This window comes from Cucurbita pepo, chromosome 20, assembly GCF_057944985.1.
Source record: "Cucurbita pepo subsp. pepo isolate OVF chromosome 20, ASM5794498v1, whole genome shotgun sequence".
NCBI lineage: Eukaryota > Viridiplantae > Streptophyta > Magnoliopsida > Cucurbitales > Cucurbitaceae > Cucurbita > Cucurbita pepo.
Window position 1 is genome coordinate 8,619,219 of NC_141817.1, and position 6,876 is coordinate 8,626,094.

General features: G+C 39.2%; 1 non-coding gene across 1 annotated transcript; it reads left to right on the forward strand.

Moving 5' to 3' along the window:
* Nucleotides 1-265: 265 nt before the first annotated feature.
* Nucleotides 266-346, forward strand: TRNAL-AAG (transfer RNA leucine (anticodon AAG)). The gene has a single exon. It is a non-coding gene; the product is annotated as a tRNA-Leu (tRNA).
* The last annotated feature ends 6,530 nt before the right edge of the window (nucleotides 347-6,876 follow it).

A 6,876-nucleotide genomic window follows, 5' to 3' on the forward strand; every position in this document is an offset into this window, starting at 1 on the left:
GTTCAAATCTCACTCTCAATAATAATTTTGAAAAATTTCTTGTGGGATCATAATAAGTCTTAATAATTATATTATCTTTTAATCAAGGTTTAATATTTTGATCCCTGAATCTTTATAGAAAACATGGATGGATACATTTATCAATTTTAAAAATCAGAGTTGAGATAGCCAAGTTGATCTAAGGTCTCCTTATATGAATTTAGCAATTATACTGTCTTTTAACATCAAAGAATGCAGATGGATTAATTTTTTTTTAAGCATCAAAGTTGAGATGGCGAAGTTGGTCTAAGGCGCCAGATTAAGGTTCTGGTCTGAAAGGGCGTGGGTTCAAATCCCACTCTCAACAATTATTTCGAGAAATTTCTTCATATCTTTGGTCCGATGTTTAATATGAGAATACTATCGGCCAAAGGCCCTTTTTGGTCCGAAAGGGGTTCAATCTACTCTCAATATTTATTTTGAGAAATTTCTTGAGGGTCCTTATATGGATTTAGCAATGACATTATCTTTTAATTTTAATATTTTTATCCCTATACCTTTATAAAGAATAGGAATGGATTATCTCTCGTGGCTTTGCTATTGGTTTCCCCAAAATGTCTCATACCAATGTAGATGTACTCATTACTTATAAACCCATAATCAGTCTCTTAATTAGTCAACGTGGGACTCCTCTCCAAACAATTCTGTCCTCAAACAAAGTACACCATAGAGCCTCCCCTAAGGCCTATGAATCCCTCAAACAACCTTCTCTTAATCGAGACTCGACTCCTTCTCTGGAGCCCTCGAACAAAGACACCTTTTGTTCGACACTTGAGTTACTTTTGACAACACCTTTGAGGCCCACAACTTCTTTGTTCGACATTTGAGGATTCTATTGACATGGCTAAGTTAAAGGCATGACTCTGATATCATGTTAGGAATCACGAACATCACAATGGTATGATATTGTTCACTCTGAGTATAACCTCTCATGACTTTGCTTTTAGTTTCAACAAAAGACCTCATACCAATAGAGATGTATTCAATACTTATAAATCATAATCACCATTTTAATTAACCAACGTGGAATTTCTCTCCCAACAATCTTCAATAGAAAAGGCTGAATTCATGAATAGAATCTTCATTGGCTTCATCTCCCCCTTAATTTGTTTTTTGCAGCATCACTCAACAAGCATCCAATCTTCGACAAAGTTCTCGAAGAACTGGAGATACAAAATCGGATGGGTGATTATGGATATTCGTTTATTTTGTTTTCTATCCTATGCACTTTGATGATTTGGAATGCTCGAAATATGATAGTGTCGTGTTTGAACTATTCAAAAGTGGCGTAAGTGCCTAGCTTCAATTTTGTTATTATTTGTTGAACCTCTTTCATGAGATCTTTAATCTTTGAAGTTGAGTCACATATGCTTGAGCTATTCATCATCTAATCCAAGAAAATGATTTCTAAACACTTTAAAACAATAAATTTGGGATCAAATATAAAAAAATTCAAGTTAAGCAAGCATACATTTGAAGGTCATAGAGAACGTTTTAGCAAAATTTCAAGACTTCTTATGTTTAGCCAAACGAATTTTCACACGATAGATCTTCATTGCTATGACTTGAACAAAAGATCAAAGATTTGTGGAAAACTCTTAAAACAATGATTTGAAGAGGAAGTTTTTCTAAGAGATTTTTTTCTCACAAGAGAAGAGACGTGTAATTTTAGTTCAGTCCATATTTGTGAAGGAAAGATCGTCTATTCGAAGAAACTATTTTGGCAAGTAGATTCGTTTTCTTCAAATTGCATCCATTTTAATACAATTATGTTGATTTGGGTTAGAAAAAGAAATATCGAAATTGTTAACTTGCACCCCTTCATCCATGGTTAGGTGCGACTATGACTCATATTAAGTGCATTTGGCTTGGGTTTACTATTTGGATCCCGTTTTTGCTGTTCTGACTCTTTCCAACCATCTTGGGCCGCTTCGAAGCCAATTTTGACGTTAGATTCCACGTACAAATAGTGACACTTCAAGTTAACTATTTACGTAGTCTCCTGTCCGTACTCAAAGTGGGTTTACTCTACACATGATAACGACTCCTCACAATGATCTATTCATGTTACAAGCGATCTCATAAGTCCTTCAAATTTTTTCTTGGGTGCCATGAAGATTTTCTAGTTTCTTAGGATGTCTATATAGTTTGATTCTCAACTATTGTTTCTAAGACGTTTAGGACTAGCTCATCGTTTAATCTATACTCTGGGTGTACACAGGTCTAAATCTTTGATTGCTCCTTATGATCCCAGAGTGCTTGGTCAACTGAAAATGTACTGACCTGAGTTGGCTCGAAATCGCTCTAGCTTTTATGCTCTAGTCTTAACTTGGTTCTCTTGTACATATTTTGCTAGGAAGATTATCCTCTTAAACACCTAATGCATGATATACATAATCAAAATATTCGTGCAAGTTTATTAGTGAGATATCCTATCAATCACCGAGCAACCAGAAGCTAGAACACATATCACTATAGCGCATCCTCCTTTCTTACGCAATGGAAAGCATTTAAAACAAAATTTATCTTCAATCTCATAATAGATAATTTTGATAACTTCTTACATCTTAAGTAGTATACTCATCCATATTACTCATATGATATTTTAGTCATGCATATTCTCTTTCTATCACTACGAAAAATTCAAAAAAACAACATGCATCCCAAAATCTTACACTACGGGATATCGATAATTTTCCGTATCATACATACAATGTGTTCTCATCCAAAATTACTCTTTTCTAGTCCTAACATGCATATTCTGACCACCTAACGTAAGAAACACTTGCATGCTAGCACATCCTAATAATCCCTACAAATATTACTTACCTAAAGTTTATATGGCTACTTATAAGGATGTAGTGTGCCTTTTCGAGCTTGCTTTTATTCTTATAGGTCGTAATTAACACAAAAATTCATTTATGAAACCTAATTAACGTAAAAATAAAGTTAGTATCAAAATTGAGATGAAAAATAATCAAACAAAGGTCAAACGAATAAAATAACATTCATGCCCTTCACATGGTGCAAGGGAGTTCTACACTCATTTTCACGCATGGCACTACAGGGGTAGTATAGCTGCTTGTTGATAGATGGGGTTGCGGTTATGGGTCAGATACAGGGGTACAGGCTGGACGAACTAGTTCCTAAACGCCCAAATAGCTAAACAAGTTGTTGAAAGTTAAGTTTATTAGACCAGCAAAGGTGGGTATCAGTGATCGCCTGAATGCTAGAGAGATCCCAAACCAACACTTTAATTCAAGGGTGGAGACAAATTTTTTAAGTAACTCCTGTTTACTTAAAAAAAATCTAGACGAATGAAGAGAAGATCGGATAGAAAAAGTAGGCCACAACAATTCCAATATAGAAAGAGTTCTAATCACGATAAGATTAGATCAACTTCGAATTCAAAGCAAAAAAAACCAACGAGTGGTGCAAAAATACTATGGACCAGCGATATGTGCATAACAAAGGCAGCCAATTCAACTGAAAGAAGGAGTGAGTGTTCGCTCAAATCAGTGAAAGAGGCAAGCAGCAAAAGCACCAGCGATATGTGCATAACAAAGGCACCGGCTGGAGAGCCAAAATTCAACTGAAGGAAGGAGTGAGTGTTCGCTCAAATCAGTGAAAGAGGCAAGCAGCAAAAGCACCAGCGATATGTGCATAACAAAGGCACCGGCTGGAGAGCCAATTCAACTGAAGGAAGGAGTGAGTGTTCGCTCAAATCAGTGAAAGAGGCAAGCAACAAAAGCACCAGCGATGGGTCCTCGACACGGGGGCAACAAACCATATGATCGGGGCCCACTCCGTCGTCGAGATCGAAGGGCGCGGCACCATCCTGTTCGTCGGCAAGGGAGGCATGGCTAATATTGTGAGCCTGGGTCAACTCGATAAGGTCGGCTGCCACGCTTCCATCAAGCGTGGGTTACTTAGGATCGACGAGGTTGCTCACGCAAGTTTGGTGCATGGCAAAACTGTCTTTACATCCTAGAGTTAGAGATAGAGCAACTAGTCAGCCTCTCGGCCAGGTACCAGAGGATGGAAGACCTATTAGAAAGAGGTGAACCACCTTGACTGGCGTCGCGCCTTCTCGAAGAAGAGGTGGCCGAACAAGAGTTGGAGTCTGGAGGACATGAGCCATAGGGCTCATATACAACAGGAAATTTTTTTAGATGGAAGAAGTTGGAGTCTGGAGGACATGAGCCATAGGGCTCATATACAACAGGAAATTTTTTTAGATGGAAGAAGTTGGAGTCTGGAGGACATGAGCCATAGGGCTCATATACAACAGGAAATTTTTTTAGATGGATGAAAGTGACACAGATTTAGTTGGCCTCACCAATTCTCTCTCTCTCTGTTATTTTTCGCATTTTTATTTTCTTCCAACATCTTCCCGTCAAACGATTTCCTCTCACCGAAAAGGATTTCACTTGTCGACTATCCTTGCTGATTGTCGAAAAACAACAGGCGGTGCTAAAGGCGAGGCGGGTACCCATCGCTTTTTGGAGTCCGCGCCAAAAGGCCGATGTAAACTCGCGGGTCCCGATCCGACACAATTGACATCGGTACTCCATGCAACCTCACAATTTCTTTCACATACAGTTGGGCCCAATTGTCTACTGTATATGTTGCGTTACCCGGTAGGAAGTGAGCCGACTTTGTCAGACGATCGACGACCACCCAGATTACCGTATAGCCCTTTAATGTTTTGGGTAGGCATACTATGAAATCCAAGGCAATGTTTTCCCATTTCCATTCCAGTATACTTAGAGGTTGTAGTAGCCCGGCGTTTTTCTGTCTAGGGGCTTTTACTTGTTGGCACACCAGACACTTACTCACGTACTCCGCGATATCCCTTTTCATACTTGGCCACCAGAAGTGTTGTTTCAAGTCTTGATTCATCTTTGTTCCACCTGGATGTATCGAGAAGGGTGAGTTGTGTGCCTTAGTTAGGATTTCATTCTTTATTTCGCTCATGGGTGGCACACATAAACGTCCTTGATATAATAATCCGTCATTTGTTGACATAGAAAATTTGTCCACTGGGCCTACTTTCAATTGGTCTACGATTTTGCTTAGGCTTGGATCCCCACGTTGTAAGTCTATGATCCTTTGTCTGAGCGTGGGACGCTCTGTCAGTCGGGCTATTTGGGCTACCACTTCTTCGATTACTACCATTATGTCAGCTCGTTTGAAATCAGTTCACACTCGTGGCTCCCTTGTGATGAGGGCCGACGAGTGTACTGCTTTTCGACTCAGTGCATCAGCGACTACGTTTACTTTTCCAGGGTGGTACTGGATATCTATGTCATAATCTTTTACCAGCTCTTACCATCTACGTTGCCTCATGTTCAATTCTTTTTGTGTGAAGAAGTATTTTAGGCTTTTATGGTTTGTATAGATTTGGGTCTTTTCGCCATATAGGTAGTGTCGCCAAATTTTTAACGCGAACACCACCGCTGCCAGCTCCAAATCATGTGTAGGATAGTTTTTCTCGTAATACTTTAGTTGGCGTGATGCATACACAACAACCTTGTCATGTTGCATCAGTACACACCCTAACCCCTTTTTGGATGCATCACTGTAAATCACGTATCCCACAGAACTCTCTGGAACTGTGAGCACTAGGGCGGATACTAGTCTTTGTTTTATCTCTTGAAAGCTAGCCTCACAAGTAGCATCCCAAACGAAAGGTACACCTTTTTTTGTCAATTGGGTGAGAGGCGTGGCTATTCTAGCGAAGTCCTGGACAAACCTTCGATAGTAACCCATCAATCCCAAGAAACTTCGTATCTCGGTGACCGATGTTGGGCGTTTCCACTTTGTGACAGCTTCTATCTTATTGGGATCTATGAAAATTCCATCTTTAGACACTATGTGCCCCAGAAACGAAACCTGTCGTAGCCAAAATTCGCACTTTGAGAATTTGGCATACAACTTGTTCTCCCTTAGGATAGTTAAGGCTTTGCGAAGGTGCTCTTGTGTTCTAGGTTCATTTTTGAGTATATCAAGATGTCGTCTATGAACACGATCACAAACGAGTCTAAGCACTCCTTAAATACTCGGTTCATTAATTCCATAAATACCGTTGGGGCATTGGTGAGTCCAAAAGACATCACCACAAACTCGTAGTGACCATATCTGGTTCGAAAGGCTGTTTTCGGTATGTCTTCATTTTTAATCTTAATTTGATGATATCCTGATTGAAAATCTATTTTAGAAAACACTGTCGCCCCTCGCAGTTGGTCAAATAGGTCCTCGATACAGGGTAACGGGTATTTGTTCTTTACCGTCCTCTTGTTTAATTCCCTATAATCAATGCATAAACACATTGAGCCGTCTTTCTTTTTGACAAACAACACTGGTGCACCCCAAGGGGACACGCTAGGTCGAATGAAGCCTTTATCTAATAGGAATTGCAGCTGTGATTTAAGTTGTTTTAGTTCTGCTGGTGCCATGCAGTACGGGGCCTTAGAGATGGGTCCGTTCCTGGTTCCAATTCTATTCCGAAGTCTACCTCTCGCGATGGAGGGATTCCCGGGAGGTCCTCCGGGAAGACATCCATAAATTTGTTTACGGATGAGAGGTTAGTGGAGAGAAGTGGGGAAATGTTGTTTTTATTTATTTATTTATTATTATTATTATTATTTTAACTACCTTACTATAATTATTTTTATTTGTTTATTTATTTTTGCTATTACATTTCCTCACCCAAATTAAGATATATAAGTAATAGCAAGAAGAAGAAGAAGAAAAAGAAAAGAGGAGAATAATGAAACATTCAAAGATCTATAAAATACATGTGAGTGATGACAAAACTGGGCACTGAGTCGTTGC